The 22,569-nt window shown below is 40.1% G+C and overlaps 2 pseudogenes; one reads left to right on the top strand and one right to left on the bottom strand.

The window, feature by feature from the left end:
* LOC133453089 (fizzy-related protein homolog) overlaps positions 1-5,079 on the top strand; it is a 28,291-nt pseudogene extending 23,212 nt beyond the window's left edge.
* Positions 4,921-22,569, bottom strand: part of LOC133453083 (importin-13-like) — a 30,424-nt pseudogene continuing 12,775 nt past the window's right edge.

Below are 22,569 nucleotides of genomic sequence, written 5' to 3'. Positions count from 1 at the left end.
AATTTGTCACGGTGTAACAGTGTGCGCACTCGGAATATTGTTGCGACAATTGATATAATCATGTCTTTCCTTCTGTGAATGTTGGCACTTCAGAATGCAGCGTTATCAAATACAGATGACTAGGCCTGTGTTGAAAAAATCAATTTTCCGATTCTAAATCAATTCTCATATTGATTCCTAAAAATCGATTCGTATGTCTAAAGATCGATTATTTATTTATTTTTTTTTTCATCATTACAACTTTTGGTATTTTTTTGTTTATGCCCAAAGAAGGAATGTTTTGTTGGACACAAGAATAACTGGTGCCATGTTTTTGCCTTTAAATATGTTTAAAGGTATGAAAACATAAAAGTTTTCAGTTATAGTTGCTTAAATTGTCTATATGTCTTTGCTTTATATACTGTCTTGTGTTGCATTTGCATAAAATGGTAAAAACCAAATTCTCAAAAATTTAACCGAAATAGACCAAAAATAGAAATCATTAAAACGGAAGGTGGGAACATTTTTTAAACGATTTCATTCGTATCAAACAGATCCAGGGCTGCACCTCTGTTTCCTCCCTGGATCTGTTTGATAATTCTGCCCCACGATGTTTCTGTTTGCAGTTCTATCAGCATTCTGGGAGCTGATTGGTCCTTACAGCATCATTAGCTGCAATACTTGCTGTTGAATCTCAATATAATACTAGTATTAATATGTTGCAGAACTACAGTCATATAATTCATGCAACAGCTCAAAAAACAGTTTTAATAACACTAACCCAAATAAATATCGGAATCGGATCAAATCAAATCTTGATAATCGATTCTGAATCTTAAGAATCGGAATCGAATCGATTCTTGACATTTGAATGGATCCCCAGCCCTAGTGATGACTGTAAAACATCTGAAACCAAGACCAACAAAGTCCAGCTTCTCTTTATTATAGCGGCACAGAGGAGCTTTTGCAGTTTTTATGATTTACATCCCCCAATAGGAGGCGGGGATAAGTGGGTTGTATGTATCTTCTGTCATTACTCTCTTGAGCATGTGAGTTACCTGTGCCACGATCTCCCCTGTAGCTCTGGTTAGTTTATCCTCACCGTTGTCATGACAGCTGGAACTTATTCTGACATTTTAAGATGAACAAAGTCCTTTGTTCTGGTTTAAAGCACATCTGTGTGTTATCTTTTAGGTGATGGTCATCGATCAGAGACGGATGTGTTATGACCCAGAATATCAGAAGGTTAATTTGTGAAATACATCACTGTCGCCAAATGATTTTGGTTTTGTCCACTTTTACACATAAATGACTGAGTTTACAATCCGAGATGTGAATTTCAGTGGGTCAGAAAGTTTTCCTCTTTCTCGGGTCCAAGAAGTTTGGATGCCTTATAAGTTTCAAATAAAAATGCGCTGGTGTGGATGTGGTCTTTACGGAAGAGTATTAGGGCCAGGCAGGAGAAAGATATTTGAGAGGGGAACATTTTTTTTTATTGTGCACTTCGAGAAAACGTCGAAATGTTGAGATTATGTTGAGATTAATGTTGAAATACAATTTCTAGAATAAAGTCGAAATTCTGCCTTTTTTCTCAACATTTCGACTTTTTTCTCGAAATTGTACTTCAACATTATTCTCGACATTTCTACTTTTTTCTCAACATTTCGATTTTTTTCTCGAAGTGCATAATGAAAAAAAAATCTTCCTCCTCCTAAAATATTATTTTTATTTTTCTCCTGCCTGGCCCTAATACTCTTCCGTAGGTCTTCATGTGGAACAGGGCCAGGTACAGTATTTCCAGTAATGTGGAGTGTTTCCCAGAGTCTCAGTGTGCACATGTTCCCTCCTCAGGCCGTGTCCCCGGACGGAGAAGCCATCGTAACGGGAGCCGGGGACGAGACACTACGTTTCTGGAACGTCTTCAGCAAGACGCGCTGCACCAAGGTACGGTAAACTCTCGTCAACACATCCGTTACACATCTGTTGCTTTTGTTGTCCCATGCATTTTGCAGTTAATTCTGTATACAGTAATCCCTGGTTTTTTGCGGGGGTTACGTTCCAAAAAGAACCTGTGATAGGTGAAATCCACGAAGTAGCAACCTTTTTTTCTTTACAATAGAGGGTTTGCATTGACGTCACTTTCCCACTGGACCAGCCCCCTTACTCACACTGAGTGGTAAAACATCAGCAAAAACAGCTGCAACTAGTGGAGAAGACGGGATAACAGCCGATTATCGGTTTAAATTAGCGTCAGTTGGACTTGACAGTGACCCGTATAGTTAACCCAAGAACCAGTGGTCCATGGACATTAATATTTGGTACAGTTACCAAGAACCAGTGGTCCATGGACATTAATATTTGGTACAGTTACCAAGAACCAGTGGTTCATGGATATTAATATTTGGCCACCAATCCAGTTTCCTGATATTTATATGTACTTAATTTCTACGCCGGGGAAATACACGAAGCAAAGCTTGAAGGCTTACAAAAGTCTTGACGCTTGGTCCGACTTCAAGGCAGGATTTGTAGAAATTAAATTGATGAGGACACCGAACTTTATGATTGGACCGTGTAACGTTAGCTACCCAAAAATCCAACATTACCTGATACAAAATGGGAACCACAAATCCATGTTTCGGTGTCTGGAATCCAGTTGTTTCTGTGAATTGCAGTGATCCATTTGTCTCTCTTAAGCTTATTTTTCGGCAGTCTGTAAAACGATAACGGATTTCTTGCTAAATCGATAGATGTTTTCCAGTTGCTCAAACTGAAAGTTTACGCTGCCACTCAGTCTTTCTGCCACTCAGTCTTTCTGCCACTCAGTCTTTCTGACACTCAGTCTTTCTGACACTCAGTGGGCGTAACCTGCTGTGAAGTCGTATCTGTGACGTCATGTGCATTCCCTCTATTATTATACAAGGCTTCAAATTGCGGAGATCAGCCCCGCCCCACCATGACCCGAGTAATTAGATTTGAACAGAAGAAAATTAAAAATGATTATAAAAAAACATACAATATGTACAGTAGGACAAATTGTGACTGGTGCGTATTTCACTGCTCTTCTGATGCTGAAAAATGATTCTTATAAACCAACATGCCACCATGGATTATATTTGAGACTGTAATGAACGATTCATCAAAGGCTCCCGTTCCAGTATATACTCAAAAAGTATACTTAAGTTCGGCACTTTTGAGTAAATATCAGTAGTCTGCATTAATTGGGACGTACTACTCAGAGCCACACGGCACTTCCTGCCGTTGGGAGGGGGAGTTGTTACCATGGTAACAACTCCGTCACAGCAGCAGTAGCAGCACCGCTCCGCTCTTTCCCCTTTATCCTGGCTCAAACAAGATGACATTAAATAATATTATTATATACCAATATTATAATATTAATATTATATAATAATATTATTATACTTAATATTATAATTATGACCAGAGCTGTCAAAAGTATTCACAGTCATTACTCAGGTAGAAGTATAGATACTAGAGTTTAAAAATACTCCTGTAGAAGTTGAAGTATCAACTCAAGTTTTTTACTCAAGTAAAAGTATAAAAGTACTGGTTTCAAAACTACTTAAAGTATAAAAGTAAAAGTAATGTAAGGGGGAAAAAAGCCATTGAAAATGAATGCATCTTAGTATAATGTAAATATATTAAAGAAGCATATATGTGTACTATTGAGCATTAACATGTGTTTCAGAGAGCAGCAGATATGATGACTAGTTGCCTATAAGTATTGTAATGGTGCAAAAAGTCAAACTTCAGAGGCACGTTATCATTTATCCTAACCTTTATTGGAATGTACATCCAAGTTTAGTTGCAGGAATCTGAGGGAACGGATGTAAGAACAAAACTGGACAAGAACATCTGAAACAACCACAACCAAATTCACTCTATCCGGATGGAGCAATTTAACTGGATAGTTTTTTTTAAAGGATGAAATGAAATAGAGTAACGTGTTTTTAAAATGTAAGGAGTAAAAAGTACAGATAATTGCGTGAAAATGTAAGGAGTAAAAGTAAAAAGTCGTCTGAAAAATAATTACTCCAGTGAAGTATAGATAACCAAAATTTCTACTTAAGTAAGGTAACAAAGTATTTGTACTTTGTTACTTGACACCTCTGCTTATGACATATACGTATCACTTAGCAACCAAACACCGCTGCATTGCATTGTGGGAAGTTTCTGCTCAGCTAGTGTATGGATAGTACATACTATTGAGTACGTTCTAATGTTTCGGGCGCACTAAAAAATCTCACATACTGTTTTAGCTACTCATTAGGGTAGAAGTGTGGGATTTCAGACGCAGCTTATTTAGTCAGAATCAAAATGCAGAACACGATGCACAATGCAAATCCATGAAGCAGCGAGACGTGAAAGGTGAACTGCGTTCTAGCGAGGGATTACTGTACATATGTTTGTGGATTAATGAAACTGATTTCCCATTTCTGACCCTTCTCTTCCCAGGAATCAAAGTCGGTGCTGAACCTCTTCACGAGGATCCGATAACAGCCGGGGTCAGGACGGCTTCAGCAAGAGCCTGACAGACTCTCAGACTTTCCTGCACACCCCGGTGGGCCGAGCACCAGCCTCCACTCCCACAGTATTTCTTAAAACCTTTTTCATCGGAGGATTGCAGTCCAAACTGGCCCGGACAACTGCCATCCCTCACAGCACTGTCACCCATCTCAGAAAAACAAAACACATTATCTGCTTCAAAAACTTGTCTTGTTCTTCTTTCTGTTGTGCAGGTGATTCAGTTGTTTTATTATATATTAGCAGAAGTGCATATGTACAAGAGTTCTAAGCTATAATTATGTAAAGATGGAACATTTTTAAAAAGGCGCTCCTTTGTAACAGAGAGAAGACAAAGCCAGATTTGAGAAGGGGCAGTTTCTATATTTTGATAATGTGTTAACAGAAATGGCATGATGCAACAGAAAGGAAAAATAAACCCAACACAGTTGATTGCGCATCTGCAAGAAAAGGTGTTTTATTGGTGTTTTGTTAGTTGATGTATATTCATGGCGCTGATTGAAAAGGGACAGGCGCTTGATTAAAAACCTGCTGGATGGACACCCAGATATCCTAAAAACGGTCCACACGTGTGTCGTCGTCAGTTTCTTACATCAATAATTGAATGGAAAAAAAGAAAAAGTTGTTCAGTGCCCAGAGTCAGGTGGTTTAGCTGCGGGAGTTTCCTCATCTTGCTGCCCAGGAAAAAGCCTGATGTAACTGTGCAGCAGCAGCTCCGGCTAGTACTGGGAGAACCCGGAGCCCTGCAGGCCTCGGCAGAGCAGGGAGAACTCCAGCACCGCCTCCCTGACGCGACGCTTGTTGCTTTGTTCCCTGGGAGAAAGAAAGGGGGATGAAAGCTTTATCTCGTGAGCCTGAGCCTCACTTAAAGTGAGGCTGTTAACACCCTGCTCTCAGTGCTCAGTCATGCTCCCCCTGGCATTAGCTAGCTGCTGTCGGCCTCTGAATGAAAACAAGGATTAATAACGTAAGTTCTTGTAGAGAAAAATGAAATGATGAGCCAGTTTGTCATGAAGACCCTTTCCACATAAAACCAGCCGTATAGAGCATTTATTTATGGCGCTTTTCCACTAGCACCTACTCAGCGAGACTAGACTCGCCGCGGTTTGTCTCTTTTCCACTAGGGGTCTAACGTGCCGAGTAGATACTTTTCTGTATTTATTCTGCCGAGGTTCTAAGCGGCTGAGTCGGCTGTATCTGACATCATCACACTACAGACCACTGATTGGTCGGGGGGTTGGAGTCAGACGTCTGAGTCAGGAGGAGGAAATCAGAGAAAGAGACTCTGATGGATTCTTGTTCATTTTATTCAACCAGCAATGGCAGCAAAAGTCTGTTTCATGATCCAACTCTGAGGTGCAGATGTTCATAAACCTGGTGCTGAGGAGAGAATTAAAAAGGGATCTAGACGGAGATAAGGAACGACCAGATCTACCAGGAGATCTGTCACTTCATAGCTGCTCACGGCTCCAGCTGACTTTTCAGCAGCACAGAGACTAACTAACAAAAAAAAAGCGCTGCTGCTTGAAGCTTCTCTCACTCTCATTTTTTAACTTGGTGTCAAACACAAGCCACAGACCCAGCAGCACATCTATCATCTCCTCCAGGTTCTACATCTTTAGTGTTGTTGTCTTCTTCGTTTAGATCACACAATCAAAAAATGTCACAGCAGCCTCACTCCAACCTCCTACTTCTGCTCTGGGTGTTGAAAAGAAACGAGGGCGAGTCGAGTCGCGCTGAGTAGGTACTAGTGTAAAACGCCATTACTAACACTTATCCATTAATGGTGCACTGAAGTAGGAGGCTGACGTGCAAATCTGATCTGGAGGCAGAAATGCTCGGCTCCTACAACTGATGGACAGGAGAACGGGTTCCCAGTGTACCAGTTCCTTGGAATCGTTTGCAAAATTTGCAAACGATTCCCTTTTCAATAGAGGGAATGCACATGACGTCACAGATGCGACTTCACAGCGGGTTACGCCCACTGAGTGTCAGAAAGACTGAGTGGCAGCGTAAACTTTCAGTTTGAGCAACTTGAAAACATCTAAAATGGGAAAGAGCTGTTGTGCGATCGACTGAACTCATAGATTTAGCAAGAAATCGGAGTTATCGTTTTACTGACGAAAAATAAACTTTTGCAATTCTCAGAAACAACTGGTTTCCAGGCACCGAAACGTGGATTTGTGGTTCCCATTTTGTATCAGGTAATGTTGGATTTTTGGGTAGCTAACGTTAAACGGTCCAATCATAGAGTTCGGTGTCCTCATCACTTTAATTTCACCAACAAATCCTGCCTTGAAGTCGGACCAAGTCAAGACTTTTGTAAGCCTTCAAGCTTTGCTTCGGCGTAGAAATTAAGTACATATAAATATCAGGGAACTGGATTCGTGGCCAAATATTAATGTCCATGGACCACTGGTTCTTGGTAACTGTACCAAATATTAATGTCCATGGACCACTGGTTCTTGGTAACTGTACCAAATATTAATGTCCATGGACCACTGGTTCTTGGGGTAACTGTATGGGTCACTGTCAAGTCCAACTGCCTTTAATTTAAGCCGATAATCAGCTGTTATCCCGTCTTCTCCACTAGTTGCAGCTGTTTTTGCTGATGTTTTACCACTCAGTGTGAGTAAAGGGGCTGGTCCAGTGGGGAAGAGACGTCAATGCAGACCGTCTATAAAACTACGTCAGCCAGTGACAAATACGATCAACTCAAGTCCAATGGAACTGTGCATTGTGCAATTCTGCAACCATCAACTATGAAGAATTAACAATTCTTTTGCAGAACAATAAGCATATCTGCTTTTTCAGGAAGGATACGCGATCTTACTGGACTTATGGTGTCTCAACAAGTCGCCCTGTTCCTTTTTGGTCAAATGTAACCAAACCTTCGAGCGTTCATGCCGCTTTGTCGCCATGTTTTCCTGCTGGGCGCGAATGCACTGGAATTGATAAGGGAATCGTTTGCAAAAAAAGGCAAACGATTCCAAGAAATTGAAACCCTGGGAAGCTTGGATTCCCGTCCCTAGTGTTGGGTCTGGGTCCGGTGTTACCGTAGAAGCTGCTGGGTGAAGCTGAGCTTCTGCTCCGTGGAGACCCGGGCCGAGGGGAACCCCGGGCTCTGCAGGGTTTCGTTCAGCCACTCCGACAGCAAGGCCGGACAATGTCTGTTTAAATTCAGCAGCACGTCCGAGAAGTGCTCCGTCAGGCTGCGGGGGGACCCTCCTCCAACCGCCTGCAGAACAAGCTGCTGTTACCACCAGTACTCCAGTTGTAAAAAACAATCACGGGGGATATAATATATATATATAATAAATAATATAATATATTAAATATATTATAATAGCACTGACCAAAACAGCTGCAGAAATACTGCAGGAATGACATAGCAGCAGTTAAATGCAGCCTTCTGTAAGCTTTAAATATCCACTGGGCTTACATCAAATACATCAAAACACAACAATAAAAAACACTTTGCTGAACTTATCAATATAATATAATAATAATAATAATAATAATAATAATAATAATAATAATAATAATAATAATAATAATTCTCTCCTTCACAGGATAAGTAAAATGGATCACTGCAAAAACATAAAAATCTTATCAAAAATATTTGTCTTATTTCTAGTTAAAATGTCTCATTTTAGTAAAAAAAAATCTTATTACACTTAAAACAAGACTCACCACTGGAAAAAACTAAAATTTTCACCTGTTTCAAGTAGATTTTCACTTAAAATAAGTAGAAAAATCTGCCAGTGGAACAAGATTTTTTTGCTTGTAATGAGAAGATAAATCTTGTTCCACTGGCAGATTTTTCTTTCCAGTGATGAGTCTTGTTTTAAGTGTAATGAGATTTTTTTGACTAAAAGTGAGACATTTTAAACAGGTAAAAATGGTCAAATAAGTTATTTTTCTGGTGTTATTTTTCTGGTGATGACTCTAAATGTTGAAATAGCAGTAAAACCACATTCATTGATGAAATGACATAAGGGATGGAAAGGGGGGATGATTTGGACCGTGTTTATTTCAGGGGGGGATGCCATCCCCCTCATCCCCCCTCAACTCCAGTACTGGTTACGAGGCAGAACTGCACCATAATCACGTTAGAGGTTGCACAGGCGTTTTCTGTTCCATTCCACTGATCTGAAAACATGGGGTTCACCTGGAGGACGGTCTCCGTCAGCAGCTTCCCGTCCGTCTGCAGCACATCACTCAGCACCGGCGTGTCTTTGCAGCGACTCAGGAACTCTGTCTGCCAGGGGGGATGCAGTTGAAAGTATTTACACTGGAGATTTGTCACATGAATTTGTGCACTTTTATGAGACTTACGAAGAACAGGCAGGCAGCTTTTACAGTGGGTGTCTCTGGGAACTTGATGGACAGAATCCCTAAAGAAAAGCAGGAAGAGATAATATGTAACTGATTAAAACCGGCTAGTGAGTGACTTAACTGAAGAACATTCTGGCACATCCAGTCATTTTGATCAATGAATTTGATCAATTTTTGCATTGAATTATAGTCTCCTTTTGAGGTAATCATGTAGTTTTGTGTATTTATAGTTTTCTTTTTCATGATTTGAGTGGTAGTATATAGATGTTGAACAACAAAGGCCCCAGAATAAAACCTTGGGGAACTCCACACTTTATTTTTTGTTAGCTCAGATTAGTAATGACCTGAAGACACAAAACAGTCCATGTCTTTTAGACAGAACCCCAACCAGGTTAAGTGATGTGCCAGAAAGTCCTACCCAGTTTTTCAACTGGTCTAGCTAGGCACTCTGCAGGAAGAAGGATACAAAATAATAACTGAAACTCTTCATTTCTTGGTTTTTCTTAACGACAGACACATTGGAAGGGACATGAGAAGGGATTGCAACGTTATAATGTGATAAAAATGCGCCCAGAAATGCAAAGATGGGTTTATCTTAAATTAAAATAAGTTAAATTAAAATAAGTTAAATTAAAAACGTTAAGTATTTGGGGTTCAAATTGTACAGAAGAGTATTAGGGCCAGGCAGGAGAAAAAATAAAAATAATATTTTAGAGGAGGAAGATTTTTATTTCATTATGCACTTCGAGAAAAAAGTCGAAATGTCAAGAAACAAGTCGAAATGTCGAAATGTTGAGAATAATGTTGAAGTACAATGTTGAGAAAAAAGTTGAAATGTTGACAAAGTCCAAATTTTGTGAATAAAGTTAAAATGTTTAGAAAAAAGGCAAAATTTCAACTTTATTCACAAAATTCCGACTTTATTCTTGAAATTGTATTTCAACATTAATCTCGGCATTTCGAGTTTTTTCTCGACATTTTGACTTTTTTCTCGAAGTGCACAATAAAAAAAATCTTCCCTTCTCAAATATTTTTCCCCTGCATGACCCTAATACTCTTCCGTAAAATTGTCTGCAAAGAAAACAAAACTAAATATAAGAAACATTTCGTTTTTTTTTTTTAGTTGCATTTTTTTTTTTTTTTATTTCTACACATTCCATTTCCAGAGCCAGTACATGCAGATACCAATACTTACCGCAGTAAAACAGCGCTTTAACATCCAGCTGGTCAGACAGGTACAAAGCAGGCTTCCTTTTAAGAATCTAGCGGTCAACAGAAGGCAGCTCTGCAGTCAGGCAAACACTGTCGGATGCAGATGTGCACAAAGACGTACGCGTGCATGCAACCAACCTGAGCGTGGAGGAGCAAAAACGATTCAGCAATATCCGGATGATCCCTCGGACCTGCCAACAACATAGCCGACATGTTAAAGTTCTGCTTCAAATGAGAATAGGATGGGATTTGTTTCTGCAGCCCTCAATACCTTGCTGAAATAAAGCAAGTGTGGTTGAGGTCAACACTTCAACGAGGTTTCTGATGTCGGAGATGTGATGCTCCTCTCCAGAAAAGATGTGAACCATCTAAAAATAAAACAAATAAATAAATAAGACAGGAGACGGGAACGTATCCCAACAGCCGGCTAGAGGCAGTACTGGAGTTGAGGGGGGATGAGGGGGCATCCCCCCCTGAAATAAAAACGGTCAAAATCATCCCCCCTGTAAAACTGCCATCCCCCCTTTCCATCCCTTATGTCATTTCATCAATGAATGTGGTTTTACTGCTATTTCAACATTTAGAGTCATCACCAGAAAAATAACTCCAGAAAAATGTGACAATTTTCACCTGTTTCAGGTAAATTTTCACTTGAAATAAGTAGGAAAATCTGCCAGTGGAACAAGATTTATCTTCTCATTACAAGCAAAAAAATCTTGTTCCACTGGCAGATTTTTCTACTTATTTCAAGTGAAAATCTACTTGAAACAGGTGAAAATTGTTGTTTTTTCCAGTGATGAGTCTTGTTTTAAGTGTAATGAGATTTTTTTACTAAAATGAGACATTTTAACTAGAAATAAGACAAATATTCTTGTTAAGATTTTGAGTTTTTGCAGTGATCCATTTTACTTATCCTGTGAAGGACAGAGTCATATTGATAAGTTCAGAAAAGTGTTTTTTATTGTTGTGTTTTGATGTATTTGATGTAAGCCCAGTGGATATTTAAAGCTTACAGAAGGCTGCATTTAACTGCTGCTATGTCATTCCTGCAGTATTTCTGCAGGTGTTTTGGTCACTGCTATTATTTATAATATATTATATTATTTGTAATCAGCACAAATTATTTGTCCCCATATGATAAAATCCACCATCCCCCCTGATTTTTTTTTACAACTCGAGTACTGGCTAGAGGGGGTGATCCTTCATCCGTACCTGGCGCGCCAGGTCCAGGGCTGGGGCTTGTGGGAAGGCGCTGTAGATCTGGCCCAGCATCTCACTCAGCTGGGCCACCATGGGCCCAAAATCGTGTAGGAGGGTTCGTACGGATTTATCAAAAACCCCACACACTGCCTGGTGCGGTGGAAGGGACAGTGAGTCATTAAAAACAGGGATTTGTACGTGCATAGACACACAGGAAGAACATCCCCTCCTACCTCAACTACTTCTGAGTCATGGAGCCATTTGCTGAGGATGGTCTGGATCAGGGAGAAGACTTGCTGCAGCACAACCATAACCTGCAAGGGTTGATTTAGGAGAGAATATCCAGGGTTTCCTTGTTTTATTTTTAATTTTTTTGTGGGTGCATATCTCAATTTCTTTTTTTATTATCGGGAATCACACAAGCATTATATCATTATATCTCTACTGCGATCCATTTTTCTTTTTTTTCTTTTTCTTACAAACAGAAAAAAGAACAAAAACATAAACATGGGGTGTTTTCATTAAGATGAAGAGAAAAAAAAAGACAAATGGGTAAATGAAATATATCTCAAACAAAGGAGGTAGATTTTTGTCTTAATTATTCAATAAAAAAAAAGATTGCTTCAATCAAAAAATATATTTTCAATTTAAAAAAAATTCACTTCAATAAAAAAAAAAAAAATTTCAATCAAAAAAAAAATGTTTGAAAGCAAAAAAATATTTGAGACTCAAAAAGATGCATTTGAACACTGTTTTTTGTTGTTTGAAGCAACTTTTCCAATGGGGAAGCATCCGCCCACTGTGGGATGTTTGTGTCAAAATGATTCAATAGAAAAAAGACTTCAAAACTTTTTTCACTTCAATAAAAAAAAAAAATCACCTCAAATCGAAAAAAATATTTTAAATCCAAAAAAAGTGTTCAAATGCAATTTTTTGGGTCTCAAATATTTTTTTGCATTCAAACACTTTTTTTCTTTGATTGAAAAAGTTTTTTGTATTGAAGTGATTTTCTTTTTATTGAAATATTTTTTTCTTTTTGAAGCAACTTCTTTTTTGATTAAATGACAAAGACACACATGTCCTACCCATAATATGGCCCAAACACAAAAAAACACTACTTCAATCAAAAAAGTTGCTTCAAACTAAAAAAACTTCACTTCTATCAAAGAAAACATTTCCAATCAAAGAAAAACAGTGTTCAAATGCATTTTTTTTTAGTCTCAAATATTTTTTTGCATTCAAACACTTTTTTTCTTTGATTGAAATCATTTTTTTTTGATTGAAGTGAATTTTTTTTAAATTGAAAATGTGTTTTTTGATTGAAGCAATCTTTTTTTTGATTGAATAATTAAGACACAAATCTACCTCCATACTTTTTGCGCAGCTAGACTTAGCAAACCAAACAGGTATCTGGATTCTACCAGCATAGATACAGAGTGTGCAAACCCAAAAAGAAGTTGATCCCAGTTAAAAGCAACATCTGACCCAAAAATCATCACTAACTCTGAATGGATTTTATTCCAGAAAGCATAGCAAAGGTTCTCTTGTGTTAACCCTTGTGCTGTCTTTGGATCAAGGGAGGGTGAAGGGAGAAAAGAAGGAAGGAAGGAAAGAAGGAAGTAAGGAAGTAGGAAAGGGAGTAAGGAAGGGAGAAAGGAAGGAAAGAAAGGAGAAAAGGAAAGAAGGGAGGGAGGAAGGAATGGAGAAAAGGAAAGAAAGAAGGGAGGGAAGAAGGAAGGAATGGAGAAAGGAAGGAAAGAAGGGAAAAAAGAAGGAAGGAAGTAGGAAAGGGAGTAAGGAAGGGAGAAAAGATGGAAAGAAGGAAGTAAGGAAGAAAGGAGAAAAGAAGGAAGGAAGTAGGAAAGGGATTAAGGAAGGGAGAAAAGATGGAAAGAAGGAAGTAAGGAAGAAAGGAGAAAAGAAGGAAGGAAGGAAGAAAGGAGAAAAAGAAGGAAGGAAGTAGGAAAGGGATTAAGGAAGAGAGAAAAGATGGAAGGAAGGAAAGAAGGAAGTAAGGAAGAAAGGAGAAAAGAAGGAAGGAAGTAGGAAAGGGAGTAAGGAAGGGAGAAAAGATGGAAGGAAGGGAGGAAGGAATGGAGAAAAGGAAAGAAAGAAGGAAGGAAAAGTAAAGAAGGTAATAAAGGAACGAATGACGGAAGGGAGGTAGGAAGAAAAAGGAGTAAAGGAGGGTAAAAAAGGAGGAAGAGGAAAGGAAGAAGGAAGGAGAGAGGATGGCAGGAGGAAAGAAGAAGAATTGGGTCATTTTGACCCAAAGACAGCACAAGGGTTAAATGCTGATTTCCTGCAGACTCACAGGATGATGAGGGCTCTGTGAGGGCACGAGTCGAGCAGCGGCTCCCTCCGAGCCGTCTGCATGTCTGCTGACGTCCAGAGTGCTGAAGAGGCTGGACAGCATCCCCAGGATCTGCACCATGCTCTGCTTGTTGGCTGGATTAGGCTCCAGGGAGAGAGAAACAAGATGTTACTTGCACGCACAAACTTACGGAAGAGTATTAGGACCATGCAGGAGAAAAAATATTTGAGAGGGGAAGATTTTTTCTTATTTTGCACTTCGAGAAAAAAGTTGAAATCTCGAGATTAATTTTGAAATACAATTTTGAGAAAAAATTCAAAATGTGGAGAAAAAAGTCAAAATGTCGAGAATAATGTTGAAATACAATTTCAAGAATGAAGTTGAAATTGCGTGAATAAAGTCGAAATTTCGAGAATAAAGTTAAAATTCAATTTTGTGGAAATGTCTCCTCTGGCCCATCAAATCCAGTTACACTGCAAAAACTCAAAATCTTAACAAGATGTGTCTTATTTTCTAGTTAAAATGTCTCATTTTAGTAAAAAAATCTCATTACACTTAAAACACGACTCATCACTGGAAAAAACAACAATTTTCCCCTGTTTCAAATAGATTTTCACTTAAAATAAGTAGAAAAATCTGCCAGTGGAACAAGATTTTTTTGCTTTTAATGAGAAGATAAATCTTGTCCCACTGGCAGATTGTTCTACTTATTTCAAGTGAAAATTTACTTGAAACAGGTCAATATATAAGTAATAAGTTGTTTTTCTGGTAATGACTCTTGTTTTAAGTGTAATGAGATTTTTTGACTAAAAGTGAGACATTTTAACTAGAAATAAGACAAATATTCCTGGTAAGATTTTGAGTTTTTGCAGTGTAGCAGAGTGACTGTCAGCTCTGCAGCAGCAGCTGTAACTAACTAACTAACTAACTAACTAACTTACATCCTTGGAGTGGAACGTTAAGGGTATATTAAGTTATGCAACTGCATGTGTGTGATATGTGTTTCAAATTAATATCGTAAAGCCAATTCTTGGATTCTGAACCTTGTTGTTCAACTATATCACTGAAATTTTGACTTTTTTCCTGACATTTCGACTTTTATCTCCAAATTGTACTTCAACATTAATCTCGACATTTCGACTTTCTTCTCGACTTTTTTCTCAAAGTGCAAAATAAAAAAAGAAATCTTCCTCCTCTAAAATATTATTTGTATTTTTCTCCTGCCTGGCCCTAATACTCTTCCGTACAAATTCATGAGAAACATAGAAAAACGTCTTCAAATGTGAAAGGGATAATACCACTGCTGCAAAAGCCTCTTTTCCCTCCCTTTACCTCGTGGGCCAGCGTGTCCAGCTGCTGCACGTGGGGCGTGATGAGGGAGTGCAGTGGGCCCAGGATCTCGTCTGCAGGCAGAGCAGACAGCAGGAAACCCAAGGCCTGCATCAGCCACATGCACTGGCTGCTCTGCACACACACACACAGGTTGATGCAGTCATGCTCCCTCACGTTAACATGGAAATATTCAACTGTTCAGGCTTATATACCCACCTTGTGGATTTTTTTTACCAGCACATCCTAAAGAGAAGCATTCACAACGGTTATCACATGGTAATCTGGAGGAAAAGAGATGCCGGTAGCTGTGAGGGTGTGAGGTCCGTGGACTTCGCAGCCATCCGTTTTAAAGTGACAAAAAAATAAAAATAGAGAAATAATCCAAAATAATCAGTTTCCCATCTTTTGTTTTGATAATAAAAATCGGAAAACGGAAAACGGATTGTTATCCATTATCCGTTATCCGATTTCATTGATGTGTTTGAAAATCGAAATTGGGAATTAAAACAGCGAGTGGAAAACTCTTTTCTCTATTTCCTATTCGTTTCCAACGGGGGGGCAGTATGTTAGAGTTCAGTACATGTTATTGATTGGACGCTGCAGCTGAACGGACTGTCACAACATCACTGCAGTTTCATGACGGAGTGAAGACAGATTACAGATTAAACTCATGTTTCACTCCCAGGTTTCATATTTGATTTATTTTCTGTTTCAACATTAAAAAAATCTAAAACTGTTAATTTTCAATCTGATGAACAAAAGAACCAGAAACAACTTTCTTCATTTATTACTGCGCATGTGCAATCCCCCCATTTGTCCAATCCTTGTTTTCAGTATCCTTGGAAACGATTAGGAAATAGAGAAAAGAGTTTTCCACTTGCTGTTTTAATTCCCAATTTCGATTTTCAAACACATCAATGAAATCGGATAATGGATAACGGATAACGATCCATTTTCCGTTTTTATTATCAAAACAAAAGATGGGAAACGGATTATTTTGGATTATTTCTCTATTTTTATTTTGTCATTTCAAAATAAAAACCGGATGGCCGTGAAGTCCACGGACCGTGTGAGTTTGTCAGACCTGGGACACGGTGAGGATGTCCTGAGCGTAGGGGCCCAGGTCCTGCCTGCACTCCCTGCAGATCCTCTTCAGAGTGGACACGCTGGACACGGACAGCTCTGCCTTGACCAGGCCCTGCAGCACCATGGGTAATATGCCCCCCAGCATCACCGGGTGGTCAGCCAGCCACTCGGCTAGTGACCCTGCTCATTAACGGGGGTGCAGTGAGAAGATAATGTGGTTTTTACAGCTGATCAGCAGTAGTGAACAGTCTGAACAACCTGATCTCACAAAAATCCATGAAATGCCCACAACCTCTTACTGATATTTTCCGTGGTGCTGCCACGGACCACCACAGATATTATACCTATGCAATTAGCCATAAAAATTCATAAACCCCCCCCCCCAAAAGTCACGTTTTAACCATGGTTGAGCACTATAATTTTATCATAGTTTAGAAATTCCCCATTCATATTAAGGGTGTGATGTTCAGGATCCCGACTCGTCACTCTATGACGTAGAGGGGGCGCCCAGAGGGAATTCCCTGTGTCAAACGGTTGATGAAATGGGAGAATGGTTAAAGTAATGAATTTAAATATCTCCACTCCCTGGTTCAAAAGCCATTAATAGTATAATAATAATAATAGTTTGTGTTTTGACGACGCTCTGGTTAATAAATTAAATTATTAATTAAATAATAAATTAATAGAAAAAATAAAAAAAAGGAATTCACATCAGTTCTCGCCATCAAAATACTGTAAAAACATCATCAGTAACAGTAACAAACAGTAACTTGCGCGGCAACATGGTTACAAAAACTCATAACTAAGCCACTATATTCAATAATAATATATAAAGAATAATAATGTAATGATAAATAATCAACCAAGTGGTGATGAAAAAACTAAATAACATTTTAGGAAAAAAAATAATACGTCCATTGAACTTCAAAATCCGTGTATATATCACGACAACGGATCCCAATTGACTTTGCATAGCTACAATATCCGTGGTGCTAACACGGAATATTACCACTTTCCGTGGCCCCGCCACGGAAAATATTGTTCAGAGGTCGTGGGCATTTCACTGATTTTTGTGAGGTCAGGTTGGTCTGAAACTTGCTCCTGTTGAGGATTTGACATAAGAACGTACCTATGGTGTACATGACGGTGTCGGCCAGCATGATGTTGCTGATGTTGATCCGGGGGATCAGACCGATCAGACCAGGGATAACATCGGAGTAGTTCACGTCGATGGTCTCAGCGATGGACTGGAAGCCGAACAACAACGCCTCCGTGTCCTGAAGGTGATGCAAAAAGACAAAAGTGCTGCGTCACAACTAAATATTACGTACAGGAAACTAGAGCTGGAGGTGGAAAAGATACACACGAAACAACCTGAGCACAAAGTGACATTCAATCACATGCTGTCTTACATGCTGCTGTATCATTTCAGAGTTGTTTATGTAAAATAATGGATGAGCAAAAGTGGCAGACAACAAAAAACAAAAACAGTGGTAAATGCAAATGTCTATCACTGATATCCCATTAAATAGAAATAATAAATAGAAATAATAATAATAATAAAACATAAAATGCAACAACAATAATAATAATAATAATAATAATAATAATAATAATAATAATAATAATAATAATAATAATAATAATAATAATAATAATAATAATAATAATAAAAGAAATGAAAATAAAATGAAGGTAAGGGGGGGATCAGTCTGTGGGTAGAGTTCAAAGAGTTAAAATAATCTATGAAGGACGGCCATTTATGAACAAATTTAGCTGAGTTGCCTTTTACTGAACATCTCAACTTTTCCAATTTGAGAAAAAACACAACATCACCAAACCAAAGAGCAATAGACGGAGACTTGGGGGAGGGGGTGATTTTTACTGGTGGGAGGTGCAGGAGATGAGAGCGTGAGGCGATGCTCCCTGGAAATAATCAAAAATATTCCTGAAACTGATATTTTAACCCGAGGAAACTGTTTGGCATGACTTTAGAGTGTGTGGTGTATGCATGATGGGACGTGTAAATGCCAGTACCTGCCACACGGCTGACTGTTGGGGGTCCATGAGCTGCCGGCCCAGCCTGTCGTACAGGTTACTGAGCAGCTCCGCTCCCAGCATCTCATACACGTACATCAGCGTGTCCGAGATGTCCACCCTGTAAGGACCACATGCTCCGTCAGCTGCACAAATCTTCCCTACAGGTTCTCCTTTATTCTGCTGAAACAGTCAGTACGTTCACATGCAGCGATTCAACCTGGTTGCAGATCGGTTTGAGACTTTAAACCGACTTTAAAACTCCATGTGAACACCTCAACCTGGTCAAGTCAACCTGGTCAAGCCGGATTCATCAACCAGTTTGGAGCACCTAGATAAGCCAGTCGCAACCAGGTTGTTAATGCCATGTGTACGGGGACATGGATATTACAGTCTGCGCATGCTCGAGAATTTCCCCCGGGTGGGGTTTTCCCCCGGGGGAGGGGATTCACCCGGAAGTGAAAGGAGACGACGCGACGCTGCTCAGTAGTAAGACCCTGGGGTGTCGTTTGACTGCTTCAGGGGTGTCGTCAAAATATTTCCTATTCTGACATTTCATATATAAATACTGTATTTTCGCGACCATACGGGCGCCGTGTGGAAAGGCATAGCCTCAGTCTTGTGTCATTTCTGTATTTAAAACACACACGGCGCACCGACCGAAACGGCACACACACACACAAGAACACACACACAAGCGTGCGTATTTAAAAATACAGCGGGAGCAAAACTTTGTTTGATTGTAGGCTACTTTATTTCAGTTTTTACATTAATCAAACCCATTAAGTCTCATCCTCTGTTTCTGCATTAAAGAGCTCGGCTAAACCAGCTGTGCCAGTCCGAATTCCTCGCTGTCAGATTCACTTCCCGTGCCGTGCGGCGCCTCGGAAATGCACGCTTTTGCAAAAGCTTGCAAAATAATCCCAGCAGACACGTTAGCCCACGCATCAACAATCCATCTGCAAACTGTGGCATAACTTGGCCGGCGCTGCCTTCCACTCCTGGAGAAACTCTTCTCCCTCTCAGTCATCCGTCGCTCACACGCCGCTGCAGCCTTAAGTCTGATTTATGGTTCTGCGTTAACCAACGCAGAGATTACGCCGTAGGTTATGCGGCGACGCACACGTACGCTTTGCCGCGTACGTTACGGCGTAAGCTCTGCGTCGATTTAACGCAGAACCATAAATCAGGCTTCACTTTGAACGGCCGGTTCACACCGCCCGTTCAAAGTGAAGCCGGCTGGAAAAGTCTCTTTAGGCAGTCTTTCTTTTAAAAATCACCATAGTTTTGCATGTAACTACAAAACTACCTCTGCTTTGTATACTTCTGTGAAAATCCAATAAACAAATGTTTAAAAAAAAAAAAAAATCACCATAGTTTCTGTCCATCAGCGTGGCAACTAAGCACAACAGTGAACGATGACTTCTACTCTGGTGCAGTTATTGTGTTCAAGTTATTGCTACAAAATAAACGGGACTTATGCATTTACAGTCAGAGCGATGCAGTGCGGTTTTTAATTATATTTTACTCTGGGGTGTCGTGAGATTTTATTCACTTTTGAAAGGTGTCATGACTGAAAAAAGGTTGAGAAAGGTTGTTTTAGACAGATTATTAATAGGAAAGCAGTTAGAATGCACTTTTTCCTTTCCTTGTTGTTAAGCGGAGGTCAACCGGAAGTGGCTCTTTGTTGAAATGGTTACCTTGGGTACAGCGCCACCTAGCGTCACGGAGTCAGCCATGCTCTGGTTACAGTGGCTTATTCAATCCGATTCAGTCTGATCTCAGAACAGCATGTGTAATCAGACAAGTGATCCAATCTTCTGCATGTCATTATCTGATCAGATCTGCAACCAGGTTGAATCGCTGCATGTGTACGTACTCAGTACTGGAGTTGAGGGGGGATGAGGGGGGATGGCATCCCCCCCTGAAATAAAAACGGTCCAAATCATCCCCCCCCGTAAAACTGCCATCCCTCCTTTCCATCCCTTATGTCATTTCATCAATGAATGTGGTTTTACTGCTATTTCAACATTTAAAAAAAATAAATAAATAAATAAATTGCTATTTCAACATTTAGAGTCATCACCAGAAAAATAACCCCAGAAAAATAACTTATTTGACAATTTTCACCTGTTTCAAGTAAATTTTCACTTGAAATAAGTAGGAAAATCTGCCAGTGGAACAAGATTTATCTTCTAATTACAAGCAAAAAAATCTACTTATTTCAAGTGAAAATCTACTTGAAAGAGGTGAAAATTGTTGTTTTTTCCAGTGATGAGTCTTGTTTTAAGTGTAATGAGATTTTCTTTACTAAAATGAGACATTTTAACTAGAAATAAGACAAATATTCTTGTTAAGATTTTGAGTTTTTGCAGTGATCCATTTTACTTATCCTATTAAGGACAGAGTCATATTGATAAGTTCAGAAAAGTGTTTTTTATTGTTGTGTTAGCATCCTTTGCCGGACACCGGAACCTGCAGGTGGTCGTGGGTGGCTTGTAGCTTGCATTACGGAGCACAAGTCTTTCCCCGACCCTACACCCCAACCTGGGACTTGCTGATTGGGCCGGAGCTTCGGGAGCTGCGTGCTGGCCTGCGGTCCCCACCCCTGGTCATCCCGTTGCTGGCCCCCCTTCTCCTCCCTTTTCTCTCTTTGTCCTGCAGGTGGTTGTGGGTGGCTGTAGCTTGCATTACGGAGCACAAGTCTTTCCCCGACCCTACACCCCAACCTGGGACTTGCTGATTGGGCCGGAGCTTCGGGAGCTGCGTGCTGGCCTGCGGTCCCCACCCCTGGTCATCCCGTTGCTGGCCCCCCCTTCTCCTCCCTTTTCTCTCTTTGTCCTGCAGGTGGTCGTGGGTGGCTGTAGCTTGCATTACGGAGCACAAGTCTTTTCCTGACCCTGCACCCCAACCTGGGACTTGCTGATTGGGCCGGAGCTTCGGGAGCTGCTGCTGGCCTGCGGTCCCCACCCCCGGTCATCCCGTTGCTGCTTCCACCTGCCTGCTGTGCTGTTGCCGTCCCTGACCCACCAGTCTGGCCCTCGGCAGGAGGGTCCCCCCTGATGAGCCTGGTCCTGCTCAAGGTTTCTTCCCTCCTAAAGGGGAGTTTTTCCTTGCCACTGTTTGGCTTAAGGTTTTTCTCCCACCAGGGGAATTTTTACCTGCCATTGTTTATGTAATAACTGCTCGGGGGTCATGTTCTGGGTATGGGTCTCTGTAAAGCGTCTAGAGACAACTCTGTTGTATTAGACACTATATAAATAAAATTGAATTGAATTGAATTGAATTGTGTTTTGATGTATTTGATGTAAGCCCAGTGGATATTTAAAGCTTACAGAAGGCTGCATCTAACTGCTGCTATGTCATTCCTGCAGTATTTCTGCAGGTGTTTTGGTCACTGCTATTATTTGTAATATATTATATTATTTGTAATCAGCACAAATTATCTGTCCCCATATGATAAAATCCACCATCCCCCCTGATTTTTTTTTACAACTTGAGTACTGGAAACACTAGATGTTCCTCCTAAATTTTCAGCAAATCCAAATCTTATCAGGTACTTTGGACTTAAAGACAGATTTAAAATACCATGAAAAACGCGCAAACGTTCCCACACTCGCCTGTAAATCCGAAACTGCTCTTTGTCGTCGGAGGACCAGGAGGCGTACTCCTCCTGAGACGGGTAGTGGGATTTATGGAGCAGCACGTCCACCAGCTGGAAGTAAACGGGCCGGTAGATCTGCAGGTATCCTCCCTGCTTTTCTTCCTCAAATGACAAAATATCATCCTGAAATTTCAAGAAAGGATAACAGAGAGAAACAAACGTCTGAGTTAAAGTCCTTTGTCAAGAGTTCAGGAAGAGCTTTGCAGCTATGTCTCCTCTTTGCAGTTTTTGTTCAAGTAACACCACAGATCCTTCTTTCACATGTTTTGGTAATGCCCGCCTTTATTATCATTTTGGTAAAAAGTCAGTAAATATATATCCAATGTCACTGGAAAGGCAATCCCATGTTCTCTCAGGGTCCTGATTAACGATGACTCTCAGTTAAACTTACATTACAAAGAAAAAGTTGTGTACCTGGCAGCAGAGCCGCCTGGGAGATTTGCGAGGCCCTGTGCAAAATGGCTGGGGGGGCCCTCGAAATTTTTGGGTTTTTCGGATCGGATATGCGCAATTTTAACTCTCCAATTAGCAAACTACTGGATACCTTCTCCTGCCTCATCATCATCTGGGCTTGCCTCGACGCGGGGCCCCACGGCTGCTTGAGACCCGGGCGGATCAGTGATTTTTGTAACAAATTTATCAAACGAGCCTTTCAGAGAGGCATTAAACTCTTCCATTTTCTTTAGTTTTTTTCTTTTTTCATTCCCTGATGGAAATTTCCTGAATCTGTCTCGTTCTCTCGACATTGTGTGACAGTTTGTTCCAACTGCACCGTCTGGATCAGAGCAGCTTGTGTCTGCGCTTGGTCCGATCAGTTGTATTGGACAACAGACACGCGCATCATTGCACATATATTTATTGATAT

The sequence above is a fragment of the Cololabis saira genome, chromosome 10 (assembly GCF_033807715.1).
Source record: "Cololabis saira isolate AMF1-May2022 chromosome 10, fColSai1.1, whole genome shotgun sequence".
Classification (NCBI taxonomy): Eukaryota; Metazoa; Chordata; class Actinopteri; order Beloniformes; family Belonidae; genus Cololabis; species Cololabis saira.
Note: the sequence above shows the minus strand (reverse complement) of the source record. Positions and strands in the feature narration are given on the sequence as shown.